Source organism: Eleutherodactylus coqui, chromosome 2 (assembly GCF_035609145.1).
Source record: "Eleutherodactylus coqui strain aEleCoq1 chromosome 2, aEleCoq1.hap1, whole genome shotgun sequence".
Taxonomy (NCBI): Eukaryota; Metazoa; Chordata; class Amphibia; order Anura; family Eleutherodactylidae; genus Eleutherodactylus; species Eleutherodactylus coqui.
The window spans coordinates 53,340,807-53,359,997 of NC_089838.1; positions in this window are offsets into that span (position 1 = coordinate 53,340,807).

A 19,191-nucleotide genomic window follows, 5' to 3' on the forward strand; every position below is an offset into this window, starting at 1 on the left:
AGCTGCACCCTTCCCATTAAGATGCAGCCCGTCCCTACGGTAGAGCCTGTAGCCGACCGCAAAGTCAGCCCAGTTCTCCAGGAACCCAAATCCCTCCTTCTTACACCAACTCCGGAGCCACTTGTTTACCTCCCTAAGGCCCTGCTGCCTTTCTAGTGTGGCTTTAGGTACAGGTAGTATTTCCGAGAAAACTACCCTGGAGGACCTCGCCCTGAGCTTGGACCCTAAGTCCCTGAAATCATTTTTGAGGGCCCTCCATTGACCTCTAACTTGTTCATTGGTGCCAATGTGCACCATGACTGCTGGATCCTCACCAGCCCCTCCCAGTAATCTGTCAATCCGATCCGCGATGTGTCGAACTCGAGCGCCAGGAAGACAACACACCATTCGACGATCCCGGTCTTTATGGCAGATTGCCCTCTCTGTCCCCCTAATAATTGAGTCCCCCACCACTAGAACCTGTCTAGCCTGCCCTGCGCTCCCCGTCCCCGTCTCACTGGAGCAGTCATCCCCCTGGCGTTCAGAGGGCATGTCGTGCTGCATCGGTGCTGGCTCTGTAATGGCATCCCCCTCATCTGCCAATCTTGCAAATTTGTTGGGTTGTGCCAGTTCAGGACTAGCCTCCCTGGTTCTCTTCCCTCTATCCCTCCTTCTTTCTGTCACCCAGCTGACTGCCTGTTCCCCTTGCTCTTCCGTACTACCATCCGCCCCCGCCTCTACCCCAGCGAGTGCCTGCTCAGTGAGCACCAAACTCCTTTCCATGATGTCAATGGCTCTCAGTGTTGCCAATTGCCCATTTAGATCCTGAATTTGGGCTTCTAAATGTGCGACGTGCACGCATCTTGCGCAACAGTATGCACCCTCGATCGGCTGATCAAGGACCGCATACATTGCACAAGTAGCACACTGGATGGCATTGCCAGGCATAGAGCTCATCCTAATGGTGATCTACAATTTACTTGTTGAAGTAGTGAAGATAGACTTGCTCACACTCCGCTGACCCGCTGCCGCAACCGCTGACCCGCTGCCGCAACCGCTGACCCGCTGCCGCAACCGCTGTCCCGCTGCCGCAACCGCTGACCCGCTGCCGCAACCGCTGACCCGCTGCCGCAACCGCTGTCCCGCTGCCGCAACCGCTGACCCGCTGCCGCAACCGCTGACCCGCTGTCGCAACCGCTGACCCGCTGTCGCAACCGCTGACCCGCTGCCGCAACCGCTGTCCCGCTGTCGCAACCCCTCACCCGCTGCTGCAACCCCTCACCCGCTGCCCCTCTCGCGCAACATCTTACCCGCTGACACTTATGCGCAACCAGTCAAAAAACTTTTTATTTATTTATTTATTTAATTTAAATTATTTAAATGTGCGACGTGCACGCATCTTGCGCAACAGTATGCACCCTCGATCGGCTGATCAAGGACCGCATACATTGCACAAGTAGCACACTGGATGGCATTGCCAGGCATAGAGCTCATCCTAATGGGGATCTACAATTTACTTGTTGAAGTAGTGAAGATAGACTTGCTCACACTCCGCTGACCCGCTGCCGCAACCGCTGACCCGCTGCCGCAACCGCTGTCCCGCTGCCGCAACCGCTGTCCCAACCGCTGACCCGCTGCCGCAACCGCTGACCCGCTGTCGCAACCGCTGACCCGCTGTCGCAACCGCTGACCCGCTGCCGCAACCGCTGACCCGCTGCCGCAACCGCTGTCCCGCTGTCGCAACCGCTGTCCCGCTGTCGCAACCCCTCACCCGCTGCTGCAACCCCTCACCCGCTGCTGCAACCCCTCACCCGCTGCCCCTCTCGCGCAACCTCTTACCCGCTGACACTTATGCGCAACCAGTCAAAAAACTTTTTTTTTTTTTTTTTTATTCCCCCCTCACAAACACTTAGACCCCCAGACACACACACACACAGAAGACACAACTAACCAGATACACAGAAGACACACAGCTCACAAACACACACAGAAGTAGATACTTATCAGCTCCTCCACTCCTCCTGGTGACGTCACCCGCTGTCCCGGCGGCCGCTCACTCTGCCCTCCTGTCTCAGCTGCTCCGCTGAACTCCTGGTGGCCTCTTGGCGCCGGCTGCTGCGCTCCGGTCTCACTGGTCACTCCTGCCCCCTCACCTGCTTCGGCTGCCGCTGCCCTCGCACCTGCTTCGGCTGCTGAGCTGCTCCGCTGTCCCCTTCAGCTCCCCGCTCGTGCCTCCGTCTCGTGCCGCTGCTCCTGGCGTCCTGTAGACTTAACTGGAGCAACCAATGCTAGTCAGCTGCTGCAAAAGCTAATAAAGTATTGGAGTGCATAAATAGAGGAATAGGGGCAAGGGACAACAAAATTATTATCCCACTATATAAAGTACTTGTCAGGCCCCACAGGGAATACTCTGTACAGTTCTGGACACCGGTGCCCAGGAAAGATGTTGCAGTGCTTGAGGGGGTACAAAGAAGATCAACTAAATTAATAAAATGGAATGCGAGGACTGGAATACCCAGAGAGGTATATCAAAATTAGGATTATTCACTCTGGAAAAAAGATGTCTAAGGGGTGATCAAATAACTATGTATAAATACTAGAGATGAGCGAACATACTCGGTTCGGGTGTTTTTGGACCCGAGCACCGCTTTTTCCGAGTAACTGACTACTCGGACGAAAAGATTCGGGGGGCGCCGGGAAGCACACCATCAACATCTATCACCTCTATAGGATGAGCCCCATATACATTAAACCTTTAAAGACCTGACATTTTGAGTTTTTCATTCTTGTTTTTCATTCTGGGTCATCAGTGCTATCTCGGATTGGGCCTCTGGTCACTTGGTCCCTGATGATCTCTCCCCTGGCCACTCCCCAGCATGACACTATTGCTGCTCACGCCATTTTTCTCCAAAGAGGGCTCTGCCACTTTAAGGATGACTGTATAGCGGTTTCAGGCACTAGGTTGGAGCCTCAGGTGTAATAGCCGCAGGTCTGGAGAGTAGCCAGGGAAGATCCAGGAGTCAGCAACGGGAGGTCTCAGTTTGCAGCACAGATGGAGGAGGCAGGTAGCATAGTCAGAAGGGAAGCTAGGGGTCAGCAATGGGAGGTTGAATAGCAGATGAGGAGGTAGAACTTGAGTTTGATCAAGGGTTGGAGCACAAACGCTAGTTTGTGCTTTGCGATTTTTGTGTGACATTCGCGTTAAAAAACACTGCGTTAAAAAAAACAAAAAAAAACCGCAAGTATGTGGGAGCCCTTAGGCTTTTATAATGAGCCTGTAGAGGGTTAATTTAGTTGCTAGGCTATCAAAATACGAATAAATAGTAAGAAATACAAAATCTGTTTTGGTTAGGGAAACAGGTGCCTGAGAAGACTTCTCAGAAGTCTTCAAGGTCTCTCACTGTGTCTTATCTAATGAACAAGAACATCCTGTGTTCTAAACTAACAAGATGGTTTCTAAAGTTTCTCTTTTTTTCTTTACAATAGCTCATTAAAAAAGGAATGCATTCTTGCAGTTATTTGCTGACCACAAGATAGAGCCCCTCCTGTCTGGGCAGTGGTCTATGGTCTTTATAATCCAATGTATTTCTTTCAATAAACCAGAAGCCATTTTGATTGCACTATGCTTGGTCAGCGTGACTTCTCCGAGCGCTCGTTAATTGCTTATACTAATTTGGACCCAGGCGACATCAGCATTTGGTCCCCCTTGGAGGACCCCCTACAAGCCCAATCAGGAACAGAAATGGGGTCAGGGCCAGGAGGCAAGGACTGGATAACCGGGATCAGGGAACAAGGCTGAGAGTCATGCAAGGGAACTGTGCACAGGTTGGATGGCTCATAGAGAGAGCTATCAACTGGGGCGCAGGAGGTCTGTGTTTTGAGTCCTGACAAACTGCTCTTTTTGCTGCCAGCTCTGTTTTGTGCTGTGACTAGAGATGAGCGAACGTACTCATCCGAGCTTGATACTCGTTCGAGTATTAGCGTGTTCGAGATGCTCGTTACTCGTGACGAGTACCACGCGATGTTCGAGTTACTTTCACTTTCATCTCTGAGGCGTTAGCGCGCTTTTCTGGCCAATAGAAAGACAGGGAAGGCATTACAACTTCCCCCTGCGACGTTCAAGCCCTATACCACCCCCCTGCAGTGAGTGGCTGGCGAGATCAGGTGTCACCCGAGTATAAAAATCGGCCCCTCCCGCGGCTCGCCACAGATTTGTTCTGACATAGAGAAGGGAAAGTGCTGTTGGTGCCGGAGCTGCTATAGGGAGAGTGTTAGGAGTATTTTTGGCTTCAAGAACCCCAACGGTCCTTCTTAGGGCCACATCTAACCGTGTGCAGTACTGTGGAGGCTGCTTTTTGCAGTGTTGCACATTTTTTGTTTGTATATCGGCCGTGCAGAGCATTGCACCCTGCAGTAATTATACATACTCCAGGGCCAGTAGTGGTGGTGAGGCAGGAACAGAAGACATATATATTGTGAGGCAAGGACAGAAGACATATATTGTGAGGCAGGGACAGAAGACATATATTGTGAGGCAGGGACAGAAGACATATATTGTGAGGCAGGGACAGAAGACATATATTGTGAGGCAGGGACAGAAGACATATATTTATTGAATATAGGCAGTGGGCCTTTCCAAAAACATTTGTGGAAAAAAATCTATTTGGGCTGCCTGTGACTGTCCTCAGTGCACTGGGTCTCTGCTGGGGGTAGTTGTCCTCCTAATTCATACGCAGCCAGCTAAGTGTTACAGCAGGCTTGCGCAAAATTATTTCCTGGCTCTGTGTTGGCTGTTAAATCACCGCTGTATTCCAGTCCACAGTGCAACAGTGTGCAGTTATTTTACATACTCCAGGGCCAGTAGTGGTGACGCAGGGACAGAAGACATATACAGTGTATATAGGGCAGTGGGCCTTTCCAAAAACATTTGTGGAAAAAAATCTATTTGGGCTGCCTGTGACTGTCCTCAGTGTACTGGGTCTCTGCTGGGGGTAGTTGTCCTCCTAATTCATACGCAGCCAGCTAAGTGTTACAGCAGGCTTGCGCAAAATTATTTCCTGGCGTTCCGTAAGCGAAGTCAGCCTCCAACCACAGGCCAATAAGCGGTACATTTAATTACAGCATTCTGTTTCTGCAATACTGGTAATACACCATGCTGAGGGGTAGGGGTAGGCCTAGAGGACGTGGACGCGGGCGAGGACGCGGAGGCCCAAGTCAGGGTGTGGGCACGGGCCGAGCTCCTGATCCAGGTGTATCGCAGCCGACTGCTGCGGGATTAGGAGAGAGGCACGTTTCTGGCATCCCCACATTCATCTCACAATTAATGGGTCCACGCAGTAGACCTTTATTAGAAAATGAGCAGTGTGAGCAGGTCCTGTCGTGGATGGCAGAAAGTGCATCCAGCAATCTATCGTCCACCCAGAGTTCTGCGCCGTCCACTGCTGCAACTCTGAATCCTCTGGCTGCTGCTCCTCCTTCCTCCCAGCCTTCTCACTCCATTACAATGACACATTCTGAGGAGCGGGCAGACTCCCAGGAACTGTTCTCGGGCCCCTGCTCAGATTGGGCAGCAATGGTTCCTCTCCCACCAGAGGAGTTTATCGTGACTGATGCCCAACCTTTGGAAAGTTCCCGGGGTCCGGGGGATGAGGCTGGGGACTTCTGGCAACTGTCTCAAGACCTTTCAGTGGGTGAGGAGGACCATGACGATGAGACACAGTTGTCTATCAGTGAGGTAGTAGTAAGGGCAGTAAGTCCGAGGGAGGAGCGCACAGAGGATTCGGAGGAAGAGCAGCAGGACGATGAGGTGACTGACCCCACCTGGTTTGCTACGCCTACTGAGGACAGGTCTTCAGAGGGGGAGGCAAGGGCAGCAGCAGAGCAGGTTGCAAGAGGTATGCAAGAGGTAGTGCGGTGGCCAGGGGTAGAGGCAGGGCCAGACCGAATAATCCACCAACTGTTTCCCAAAGCGCCCCCTCGCGCCATGCCACCCTGCAGAGGCCGAGGTGCTCAAAGGTCTGGCAGTTTTTCACTGAGAGTGCAGACGACCAACGAACAGTGGTGTGCAACCTTTGTCGCGCCAAGATCAGCCGGGGAGCCACCACCACCAGCCTCACCACCACCAGCATGCGCAGACATATGATGGCCAAGCACCCCACAAGGTGGGACGAAGGCCGTTCACCGCCTCCGGTTTGCACCGCTGCCTCTCCCCCTGTGCCCCAACCTGCCTCGGAGATCCAACCCCCCTCTCAGGGCACAGGCACTACCGTCTCCTGGCCTGCACCCACACCCTCACCTCCGCTGTCCTCGGCCCCATCCACCAATGTCTGTCAGCGCACCGTCCAGCCGTCGCTAGCGCAAGTGTTGGAGCGCAAGCGCAAGTACGCTGCCACGCACCCGCACGCTCAAGCGTTAAACGTGCACATAGCCAAATTTATCAGCCTGGAGATGCTGCCGTATAGGGTTGTGGAAACTGAGTCTTTCAAAAGTATGATGGCGGCGGCGGCCCCGCGCTACTCAGTTCCCAGTCGCCACTACTTTTCCCGATGTGCTGTCCCAGCCCTGCACGACCACGTCTCCCGCAACATTGTACGCGCCCTCACCAACGCGGTTACTGCCAAGGTCCACTTAACAACGGACACGTGGACAAGCACAGGCGGGCAGGGCCACTATATCTCCCTGACGGCACATTGGGTGAATTTAGTGGAGGCTGGGACAGAGTCAGAGCCTGGGACCGCTCACGTCCTACCCAACCCCAGAATTGCGGGCCCCAGCTTGGTGCTGGTATCTGCGGCGGTGTATGCTTCCTCCACTAAACCACCCTCCTCCTCGTCCTCCTCCTACGCAACCTCTGTCTCACAATCAAGATGTGTCAGCAGCAGCACGTCGCCAGCAGTCGGTGTCGCGCGGCATGGCAGCACAGCGGTGGGCAAGCGTCAGCAGGCCGTGCTGAAACTACTCAGCTTAGGAGATAAGAGGCACACGGCCCACGAACTGCTGCAGGGTCTGACAGAGCAGACCGACGGCTGGCTTGCGCCGCTGAGCCTCCAACTGGGCATGGTCGTGTGTGACAACGGCCGTAACCTGGTGGGGGCTCTGCAGCTCGGCAGCCTCACGCACGTGCCATGCGTGGCCCACATCTTTAATTTGGTGGTTCAGCGCTTTCTGAAAAGCTACCAACGCTTGTCAGACCTGCTCGGAAAGGTGCGCCGGCTCTGCGCACATTTCCGCAAGTCCCACACGGACGCTGCCACCCTGCGCACCCTGCAACATCGGTTTAATCTGCCAGTGCACTGACTGCTGTGCGACGTGCCCACATGGTGGAACTCTACGCTCCACATGTTAGCCAGGCTCTATGAGCAGCGTAGAGCTATAGTGGAATACCAACTCCAACATGGGCGGCGCAGTGGGAGTCAGCCTCCTCAATTCTTTACAGAAGAGTGGGCCTGGTTGGCAGACATCTGCCACGTCCTTGGAAACTTTGAGGAGTCTACCCAGATGGTGAGCGGGGATGCTGCAATCATTAGCGTCACCATTCCTCTGCTATGCCTCTTGAGAAGTTCCCTGCAAAGCATAAAGGCAGACGCTTTGCGCTCGGAAACAGAGCCGGGGGAAGACAGTATGTCGCTGGATAGTCAGAGCACCCTCCTGTCTATATCTCAGCGCGTTGAGGAGGAGGAGGAGCATGAGGAGGATGAGGAGGAGGGGGAAGAGACAGCTTGGCCCACTGCTGAGGGTACCCATGCTGCTTGCCTGTCATCCTTTCAGCGTGTATGGCCTGAGGAGGAGGAGGATCCTGAAAGTGATCTTCCTAGTGAGGACAGCCATGTGTTGCGTACAGGTACCCTGGCACACATGGCTGACTTCATGTTAGGATGCCTTTCTCGGGACCCTCGCGTTACACGCATTCTGGCCACTACGGATTACTGGGTGTACACACTGCTCGACCCACGGTATAAGGAGAACCTTTCCACTCTCATACCCGAAGAGGAAAGGGGTTCGAGAGTGATGCTATACCACAGGACCCTGGCGGACAAACTGATGGTAAAATTCCCATCCGACAGCGCTAGTGGCCGAAGGCGCAGTTCCGAGGGCCAGGTAGCAGGGGAGGCGCAGAGATCAGGCAGCATGTACAGCACAGGCAGGGGAACACTCTCTAAGGCCTTTGACAGCTTTATGGCTCCCCAGCAAGACTGTGTCACCGCTCCCCAGTCAAGGCTGAGTCGGCGGGAGCACTGTAAAAGGATGGTGAGGGAGTACGTAGCCGATCGCACGACCGTCCTCCGTGACGCCTCTGCCCCCTACAACTACTGGGTGTCGAAGCTGGACACGTGGCCTGAACTCGCGCTGTATGCCCTGGAGGTGCTTGCTTGTCCTGCGGCTAGCGTCTTGTCAGAGAGGGTGTTTAGTGCGGCTGGGGGAATCATCACAGATAAGCGTACCCGCCTGTCAACCGACAGTGCCAACAGGCTTACACTCATCAAGATGAACAAAGCCTGGATTTCACCAGACTTCTCTTCTCCACCAGCGGACAGCAGCGATACCTAAACAATACGTAGGCTGCACCCGCGGATGGAAGCATTGTTCTCTATCACCATCAAAAACGTGGACCTTTAGCTTCATCAATCTGTGTATAATATTCATCCTCCTCCTCCTGCTCCTCCTCCTGAAACCTGACGTAATCACGCCGAACGAGCAATTTTTCTTAGGCCCACAAGGCTCAGTCATATAATTTTTGTAAACAATTTTTATACGTTTCAATGCTCATTAAAGCGTTGAAACTTTCACCTGAACCAATTTTTATTTTAACTGGGCTGCCTCCAGGCCTAGTTACAAATTAAGCCACATTAACCAAAGCGATTAATGGGTTTCACCTGCCCTCTTGGTTGGGCATGGGCAATTTTTCTGACGTACATTAGTACTGTTGGTACACCAATTTTTGGGGGCCCTCGCCTACAGTGTAATCCAATTAATTTTTTGCCCACCTGCATTAAAGCTGACGTTACATCAGCTGTGTTGGGCACTGCAATGGGATATATTTATGTACCGCCGGTGGGTTCCAGGGAGCCACCCATGCTGTGGGTGCACACGGAATTCCCATTGCGGAGTTGTACCTGCCTGTGACTATTTATAAAAAACGCGGTCTGACTGGGGCATGCAGACACCTTGACAGAATGAATAGTGTGTGGCACATAGGTTCCCCATTGCTATGCCCACGTGTGCAGCTCCTGATGGAGGTGGCACAGGATTGGATTTCTCATTGCTTCTGTACAGCATTGTGGGCTATCGCCCCGCCCCTTTGAAAGAGGGTCGCTGCCTAGCCGTGCCAACCCTCTGCAGTGTGTGCCTGCGGTTCCTCCTCATGGCAGACGCACTTATAAATAGACATGAGTGTGGCGTGGCATGAGGGCAGCTGAAGGCTGCGCAGGGACAGTTTGGTGTGCGCTGTGGACACTGGGTCGTGCGAGGGGGGGGGGGGGGGTGGCCAGCATGTAACCCAGGAGAAGTGGCAGCGGAGTGTCATGCAGGCAGTGATTGTACTTTGTTGGAGGTAGTGTGGTGCTTAGCTAAGGTATGCATTGCTAATGAGGGCTTTTCAGAAGTAAAAGTTGTTGGGAGGGGGGGGCACTCTTGCCGGTATTGTGGCTTAATAGTGGGACCTGGGAACTTGAGATGCAGCCCAACATGTAGCCCCTCGCCTGCCCTATCCGTTGCTGTGTCGTTCCCATCACTTTCTTGAATTGCCATGATTTTCACAAATGAAAACCTTAGCGAGCATCGGCGATATACAAAAATGCTCGGGTCGCCCATTGACTTCAATGGGGTTCGTTACTCGAAACGAACCCTCGAGCATCGCGATAATTTCGTCCCGAGTAATGAGCACCCGAGCATTTTGGTGCTCGCTCATCTCTAGCTGTGACATTTCTGTCCATTCGGGGTGGTGGGCAGAATTTAAACCAGCAAGGGGCAAAGTTGCTTTAGTAAGAGGGGGGTCACCACTCATCCCTCTTATGCTGTATGAGGGATTGCGCTTAGCGAGACGGCTTCTCACATCCCAATAAAGCACACCCTCTCAGACTCTGGTAACGGGGTGAAATCTCTGCTCTGCATCGTAGAAGCGTCTAGTGGTCAACAAGCTCTACACAAGCGGAAAAAGAGGTCACATAAGGAGCCCCCGAGAGCCTTTTATAGGCCAAGGGGGAAACAACTTTTAGGGTCTTCAGTGACAAGATTGTTTATCTAATCACTCCACAACTCTCATTTACATATATGCCTGAGATGGAACTGCATGTCAGGTTTTGCAGCAAAACGACAACTTCTAGGGTCAGGATTGTTTTTTGACAAAGTGTGTTAGTACCATATGTAGTAGGGCAGTGTCAGACTAGCCTGCAGAGGGTGCTAGATAGGCAGTCTGTTACCAAGAGAAATGAAAAGTAAAGGTTAACACCTAATGGGTGTGGAAGGAAGTGGCTACAAAAGATCTAGTTTATGCCAGAAACAGAAAGACGTTGGCTGAGAGAGCCAGAGAGGCGGTGAAGGGAGCTGCATCAGGGACTTGAAGCCTGAGGTCCAGTGCGGACCAGTTGGGTCTGTCACCTGGTCTAATGGAGGAAGACGCCCTCCAGACACCCCAGGCGGGGTTAGTGACAGGACCCTGTGGGTTGTGAACACTAAAGCTATTTGGACTGTGTATGATTTGTGATGTGCTGTGAATAAAGGCTTGCAGAAGCCAGAATTAAAGAAACTTCAGACTGCTGAAGCATATTTTCGTGAAAAGTGCGCCACCTCCTACCCGTGTGGACGGCGATCCAGAGGTGAGTGAACCCCAACTTGTCACATATGGTGGAGGATGTGCTGGCACAAAATGGAGTGGCGCACAAAGCAACGCATGTAAAGAGCCAGGAGGCTGGATGTGTGGTTTCCGTGAGGCGACAAAAAGTTGCAGGCAGCGGGTAAAGAGCCAGGAGGCTGAAGACGCGGTTGCCTTAGGGGTGACGAACGTCTGCTTGATGCAGTTTAAAGGGCCAGGAGGCCGAGTGTTCGGTTGCTGCTGGAACAATATTTAAAGGGCCAGAATGCCAGAAGAATTGCAGTTGCTGTGGGAGCAACAAAAGCATTCAAGCAGAGGAGGACGTCTGCGAGGCAAGTTAGTGAACTTGTTGCATATGTTTAGTTTTGAGACTGTGCAGTCAAAATGGTGGTTGTTGCGGGAGGCAACCAAAAAGAGCCATGCTGGGGGTGTCTTCAAATGGACTTGTGCATGTACGGTAGGTCCAGTGGCTAACTGGCCAGTAAAACCCCACTGGTCTGTGTTGGAGGTTGACTGCAGGGTTTTTGAGGGCACAACAGAAGGTGTCCCCACCAAAGGACTGTGCCAAAAATCTGGAGAAGACTCCATGGAGTGGTGAGGCCATGAAAAAGACTGGGTTCTGTATGGTATGGACTTGACAGTGAACAAACTGATGCCAAAGTAGTTAAAATGCTGCATAATGTGTCTTTGTTGCAGGTCAGTGCAGGGGAATCTGCACAATGTGAACTGAGATCCATTAACCCAGAATTGTCATGTGTGGGGGATGGTGGGATGTATTTACTATATGATGTGCCTAATATGTGTTGTTATGTTCCCTGAAGTAAGTCAGGGTGTGAACAGGGTTCTACAGGTAGTGCAGGCAACGCCCATGGGGAATTAGCACAACTATGCCTCTAGTGATAGAGAGGAGTAGTGAAACTAAAGACTGAATTGACAAGTAGTATGCAAAAAAAAGTAGGTGCAAAAAAGAAGAAGAAAATGGCTGCTGCTAGTGAGACAAGTGAGGTTGTCAGTGCAGATCCTGAGGTCCAGGGTGAGACAGAAAGAACACTTGCTTAAAATTCCGGAGGGATTTGTACAGATGCAGGCTTATATAAAGTCTCTGGAGGAAGCATGTCAAGCTGCAAATATAAAATATGAGGTTCAGTTACAGAAAGAAAGGACTAACCTGTGTCTGCTTGAAGAAGAGTCCAAGAGGCAAAGGCCGCTGATACAGGAGATTAGCTGAAGCAGATCAGAGGTTGTTGCTGGGACAGAAAACTGCTGAGTGTGAACAGAGCTTAGAAGAAATGAAAAGTGAGAAAAATTGTGAATTGGTGTCCCAGATAAGTCAGCTTAAGGAAAAGCTGGAAATGGAGAAAGCTGCTTGCAGTCAGGCAGAGAAGCAAGCAGAGGTCTTCAAAGACAGACTGGGTATTCTAGCCCACCGTTTAAACGCCTTCCTTCCCATACTGATCCATAAAGATCAGGTTGGCTTTATCCCCTCCCGACAGGCATCAGACAACATTAGAAAAGTCCTCAACCTTATCCACGTATCAAAAATTTACAAAGCCCCGCTAATAACTGTAGCCCTGGATATTGAAAAAGCCTTTGACAGCCTCTCGTGGGACTATCTTTTCGCAGTTCTAGAGAAGGTAGGCATCCAAGGGAGTTTCATCACAGCACTGTGGTCCCTTTACTCAACTCCCTCAGCTGAACTAAAACTCCCTTCTTCTATAGCCAATAAAATATATGTTCAAAGAGGAACAAGACAAGGTTGCCCTCTGTCCCTGGCCCTTTTCGCACTGGCAATGGAACCTCTTGCCCAGGCCATAAGAAAAAACCTGAACATCTCAGGAGTTGTAGCAGCGGGTGATATTCTCCTCACCCTATCTAGACCCCTTACCTCTTTACCAAATCTAATAACAACCCTAGATGCATTTGCAGAAGTCTCAGGTTTGGTAGTAAACATGGCCCTATTCCACAACATCCCTTCACACACTCAAAAACTTATAGAATTAAACTTTGGTTTTAAGGCCTGCCCACATTATATTACTTACCTGGGTATCAAACTCACTTCCAATATAGATGTACTATATAAATGGAACTATCCCCCCTTATTCGCTTCTCTAAAAGCAAAAATGAAAAAATGGAGCTAGCCCTCCCTCTCATGGATACGTCGTATCAACTCTGTTAAGATGACATTTCTGCCCCATCTCCTATATCTATTTAGATGTTTCTACAAAAGATATGCAAGAAATGCAGAAATCTATTTTCCAATTTATATGGGGAAATAAAAGACCTAGAATTAAACAAAAAGTGATGCATTATCATAAAAGAATCGGGGGCGTGCCTGTTCCTAATCTGAAAAAATATTATTTAGCAGCCCAACTATCGCAAATCCCATTTATATTCGCAGGTACGGGGAGACCTTTATGGGTTGACCTGGAGGCATCTCTTTTTGCCCCTTTGGACCTTGGAGTAGTTTTCTGGGATAAAAACTGGAAATTTACAGATACCCACCAATTATCCCCACTAACCTATCACCAGTTCTTGACCTGGAGGAAAACCAGATTTAAATATGCTTTGATGTCACCTATCTCCCTGCTGCTTCCTGTTATCCCCAACCAGGCGTTCCCCGAGTTTACAGGATGAAAGCTTCCTGTGGTGGCGAAACAGGTACATTACGCTTCTTTATCACTTTATGCCACTTGGCAAACTCCTCACCTCACAACAGTTGATCGATAAATATTCAATCCCGGACCGTTCATGGTTAGAAATGAGGCAAATCTATAGCTTCCTCCACTCTCTGCTAAGCGACACCGGCCCCTCCGTCACCCCCACGGCCTTTGAAAGGTCCTGCATTTGGTCCCCACCTCAATCGGACATGATATCTTCACTATATGCCATGATGAATAAACCCCTACCAGAAACCAAACTCCCTTTTATGTTTCGCTGGGAATCAGACCTCAGTATTTCCCTTTCTTTATCTCATTGGCAGCACTGCTGTACTTTCATTTCAAAGGGTAGCCATCAAGTAGCTCTTATTGAATCTTCTCTGAAGGTCCTACATAGGTCCTATCTAGTCCCCTCAACGATCCACAAATATTCCCCATCCACATCCCTGAACTGTTTCAGGGGCTGTGACAGCCTGGGCTCGATGGCTCACACATGGTGGACCTGCCCATTGGTTATGACGCTTTGGAGACAGGTGACCAGGTGGCCAGACTTATTTCCGGAGTTCTGGGAAGAACATTCCCCCTGTCCCCATCTGCCTGCCTCCTGGCCGACAAGCCCTTGAGTTTCAAAAACCAGCAACATAAGCTTTCACAGCATATTTGCATGGCAACTAAAATTTATATTGCCTCTCCGTGGTTGTCACCCACTCTCTCTCTGGACCCTATCATAGCAAGAGTATCGAGAATGATGCTTTATGAAAAACTGTCAGCCATGAGGGGAGACAGTATGGAACTGTTCCTCAAGACTTGGAAACCTTGGGCAGATTATCTAGACATACCGGGCATTTCCAGGCCTCTAAGCTCATAAGACATCAGACCGGGACTGATGGCTGATTCCCCCTGGCGTCGCAGAGGTAGAGGGAGGGAGGCGGATCTAGTTATACGATGAAGCAACACCATTGGAGGGGTTGTGGGTTGGAGGGGGGGGGACTGTCTGGGAACGCAGAGGTGAGAGAGGAGAGAGACAGCACGGAACCCACACAACACACTTCATGTTAGTAAGAATAGGGGAGTGAGGAGGAGAAGGAGAAGACTAGGAGTTTGACGGCTAACATCATAAGGCTCAAAAATCCGTGTGGAATCTTAGTTATTTACTTTTCTTTTTTCTGTCTTTTTCTTTCTCTTCATTTATCTTTCTCCGGTATTTACTAACTTTTTTTTCTCTTCTTTTTCTATATTGTCAATGATCTTAAGATGCCCCCTGCGTGGGGAACTCACTAAGGCCGCCTGCACACTGGCGGAAATCCCGCCACGGGATTTCCGCCACTGAAAGCCTGCATAGGAGTGCATTACAATACGCACTCCTATGCGGACGGCCGCAGTTTGGCCGCGCGAAATCTCGCACGGCAAACAAACTGCGGCATGTCCTATTTTTGTGCGGGGCTCGCAGAGCCTCGCACAGAAACGTCACTCACCCGGCCGCCGGCTCCGGTCTGCGCATGCGCCGGCTGCCCGGCAGCCGGCACATGAAAGAGCCGGGGCCGCCGGGCGCGGGTGAGTACGCGCTCGTCTCTGCAAGCGCTCGGGTCGGGTCCCGCGGCGAGAATTCTCGCCGCCGGATCCGACCCGCTCGTCTGCAGGCGGCCTAAAGCAATTTTTTATGTTTTATTGCAAAATCTCAATAAAATATTTTGAAACAGAAAGACAGATTGGGTTACAAGGAAAACCAAGAAGCACTCTATGAGAGACTGGTGTTCCAGCTATAGATGAGCTTGGATGAGAAAGCTGAACTACAGGAAACCCAGATCCAGGAGCTGGAACGGAGTCATGCTCTAGTTATGGGGGCACTGTCCAAGCAGTTGGAGCAAACTGGAAAAGTGAAAGTAACATGGAAAAGTGAGTGTATTGAGCTGACCCAAAAGGTTAAGGTATTTTTGGAAGACAAACATGAATTAAAATACAAGAGAAATGCAGTACAGATGCAGCTTCAAGAGCTACAAGTAAAAGTCACTGAAGGTGACAGAATGCAGACAGCACTGTCTGAGAAGGTGAACAGACTGCAGGTGGAGCTGGAAGCTCAAAGTGAAGAGTCTCAGAGACTGGTGCAAGAAGAGACGCAGCAGAGGATTGGTCTTAGTGCACACCTGAAGACAATGCAAGATGAGAGAGATGTATTCCTCAAGCAGTTAGAGGAAGATACAGAAACTGAGAGGAATCTGTCAGAGCAGATCTCAACACTTTAGCCGCAGGTGTCAGTTCTGGAAGAGAGACTGGATGAGAACCCTGTATGCTGGGTCTTTGCTGAAGAGCAAGACAGTGAAGTCCTAGAAGAAGTGGAAGTGATAAATCAGCTGTGTTGTCTTCAAACTGATGTCTATGATGAAATTGAGACGTTTACAGTGCATCTTCAGCACGAAGGAGAAGACATTAGTGTGAAGCTTTGTTACCAATGTCAGATGGCTTCCAACTGGGAGAAGAAACAAAAGATGAGGAAAAACCAATTTTCCCTAAAGTTGCGAAAGAACGGTGGAACAAGCAAGTGCGCACTGAAATGCAAGACTGGATTAGCACTAAGACAGGTGCTGAAAAGAGAACACTGCTACGGGAAAAGCTAAAGTGTGTTCCAGCAACTGGTAGAAGGAATGGAGACCTTGTTGGAGAATATTAAGAAAAAGACTGAAGTGCTAACCTTGACGCGCACCCTGAAAGTGGTGTCAGAAGAAAAAAGCGGTGTTTCAAAAGTCTGTTTAGAATTTAAGAGCGAAGATGAAACCCTGGGAATCAGGGTCATATTGCTGAAAAGAAGGTTCAGAGACTAGAGGGGTCTAAGGTCCAGTTCAGACAAATGAAAAGAAAGAAAATCCTGTTGAATTCTAAAAAGGAGATAAACATTGTGAAAGTCATTGAGAAAGTGAGAGCTGAGCAAAAGTTGAAGACTGAATACACCTCCTGAAGTACAAGAGGCCAAGGAGAAGGCAGAAAGTGACAATGTTGACGCAAAGAATGCCACTAAAGTAGAGATTAGGAAAGATGCCTCAGAAGTTACAGGTGAAGAAAGTCCTGTAAAAGAGGTGGCGGAGGTGATAGCTAGGAAAGGGCCAGTTGATGATCAGACTGAAGAAAGATGGTTAAGAACATGCAGAAAAATCAAACTATTAGTGTTTCAGAACATGAAGAAAATGGCAGTGATAGCCCCACACATAGAGACCCCCAAGTCTGGAGTTTTGACCCTAGAGGGCCAAAGGAAGAAGAGAAAAAAGTGTGATAATGCCTTTATCGGGGGAAGGGGGGGGGGGGGGGGATGTAGCAGGACATTGTCAGACTGGCCTGCAGAGAGTGCTAAATAGGCAGTCTGGTACCAAGAGAAATGAAAAGTAAAGGTTGAAACCTGATGAGTGTAGCAGGAAGTGGCTACAAAAGAGCCAGTTTATGCCAGGAACAGGAAGACATTGGCTGAGAGACCCAGAGAGGCGGTGAAGGGAGCTGCATCAGGGACTTGAAGCCTGACGTCCGGTGCGGACCAGTTGGGTCTGTCACCCGGTCTGATGGAGGAAGATACCCTCCAGACTCCCCAGGCGGGGTCAGTGACAGGACCCTGTGGGTTATGAACCCTAAAGCTATATGGACTGTGTATGATTTGTGATGTGCTGTGAATAAAGGCTTGCAGAAGCCTTTTTTTTGTGTGGGATTTAGTTCTTACAACTTTCACAGTGTGGTAAGAATGACACGTTAACTTTATTCTGCGGGTCCGTACAATTACGGAAACGCCAAATTTATTCAGTGGATTTTTTTAAATAGTTGTAGTACTATTTTAGGAAATAAAGACTTTTTATAAGGTGCCTTTTTGTCGCCGCTTTCTGACTCCCGTCAGTTTTTCATTTTCCATCTATGCAGCTGCATTGGGCTCAGTTTTTTTTGCATGATAAGCTGTAGGGTTTTTTTTTTGGATTTTTTTTCTTATAGTATTCCCCGTCCAGGATAAATAAAACAGCTTCACATACTGTACACACTCCACAGACTACATACGAACGTGACACCATATACATTGTGCCTTTGGGACATGTGGGTAGTGTGCTCTAGTGTCTCTTGTGCCACATATTGCCCTGCCATACTAGTATTCCATTAACTACCTGGCCATATGCTACTGGACCCGCAGATACCTCGGCTGCGTACACAGCTGGAAATCACACATATCTACAGTACGGTGCAAACGTTTTAGGCAGGTGTGGAAAAAATGCTGCAGAGTAAGTGTTTCAGAAATAGAAGGGTTAATTGTAGTTTATTTTTGTCAATTAACAAAATGCAAAGCAATTGAACAAAAGAGAAATGTTAAACCCATCAGTATTTGGTGTAACCCCTTCACCTTCAGCATCAGTTCTTCTTGGTACAATTGCACCCAATCAGGAAATATGAAGGATTATAGTCAGGTGTATAATTAACCAACTGTACCAAGTGATAATGATCATCATTTTCATATGTAGGTTGACATACAGTCATTAACAGAAACAGCTGTGCAGGAGGCTTAAAACTGGGTGAGGAACAGTCAAACTCTGCTACAAAGGTGAGGTTATGGAAGACAGTTTCATGTCACAGGTCATACACCACGGCAAGACTGAGCACAGCAACAAGACAGATGGTAGTTATACTGCATCTTCAAGGTCCCTCTCAGCAAAGGTTTCCCACAGACTGTGGGTTCAGCATGTGCTGTTCAAGAAGCACAACCAAATGGTCAACATTGGGAGTCATAGATGCAGCGGTTGGCCATGGAAACTTAGGCTGGCTGCAAACAACTGGGTTGAATCCGATCCTGTGCCTGGCCGTTGACCCCGCGTACCTGTCATTTCTTGCTGTGTGCAGCAGCCTTCTGTAATGCAGCCGGCGAGCCGTCAGACATGCGCAGTAAAGAATTTTTCCCCGTCATTGCGTTAATTGCAATAGGGAAGCCGTCGTGCGGAGCCCGCACAAAAATGGAATATGCAGTGTAGAAAAATGACAGCAGGTGACAGTGCTGTGGACTGAGGAGTCACAACTACTTGGTTGTAACAGAAGAGCGGTACAATAATGAGTGTCTGCAGGCAGCAGTGAAGCCTGGTGGAGAGCGGTACAATCATGAGTGTCTGCAGACAGCAGTGAAGCCTGGTGGAGAGCGGTACAATCATGAGTGTCTGCAGGCAGCAGTAAAGCCTGGTGGAGAGTGGTACAAACATGAGTGTTTGCAGGCAGCAGTGAAGCCTGGGGGACAGCGGTACAGTAGTGCTGCATATTTGATGGACGATAAGCTGATCGCTCATCATTCAGTGTAAAGAGCGGACGATCAGTACTGAACGGCCGCTGTGTTAAGGGAATGAAGAAGGGCAGGGGAGCAAGAGGAGAGAGATCTCTTGCAGCGGCTCCGCCTCTCTGCTGGCCGCTCTGTGAGCGAGCCAGCGATACTACCTCCCATGCAGCAACATGGGAGCGAGGACACAGGGATGAGTGTCTGGCATTGTTTGCCTGACACTAGTCCCATGTGAACCCAGCTTCACTCTGCCACAATTTCTCCATATCTGCCTAAAACTTTTGCGCAGTACAGTAAATATGAATTAAGTTTAATATACACATGTAATTGATGTAATGTAAGCTTCGTGTCATTAGGCTGCTTACTATCGGATCCTGACGTTACACTCTTTCATCTGTGCCCATTTTTGCTTAGAAACAGGCAGGGATTATGGCAGAGGCCTCCCTCACAAAGGTGTTTTTATACAG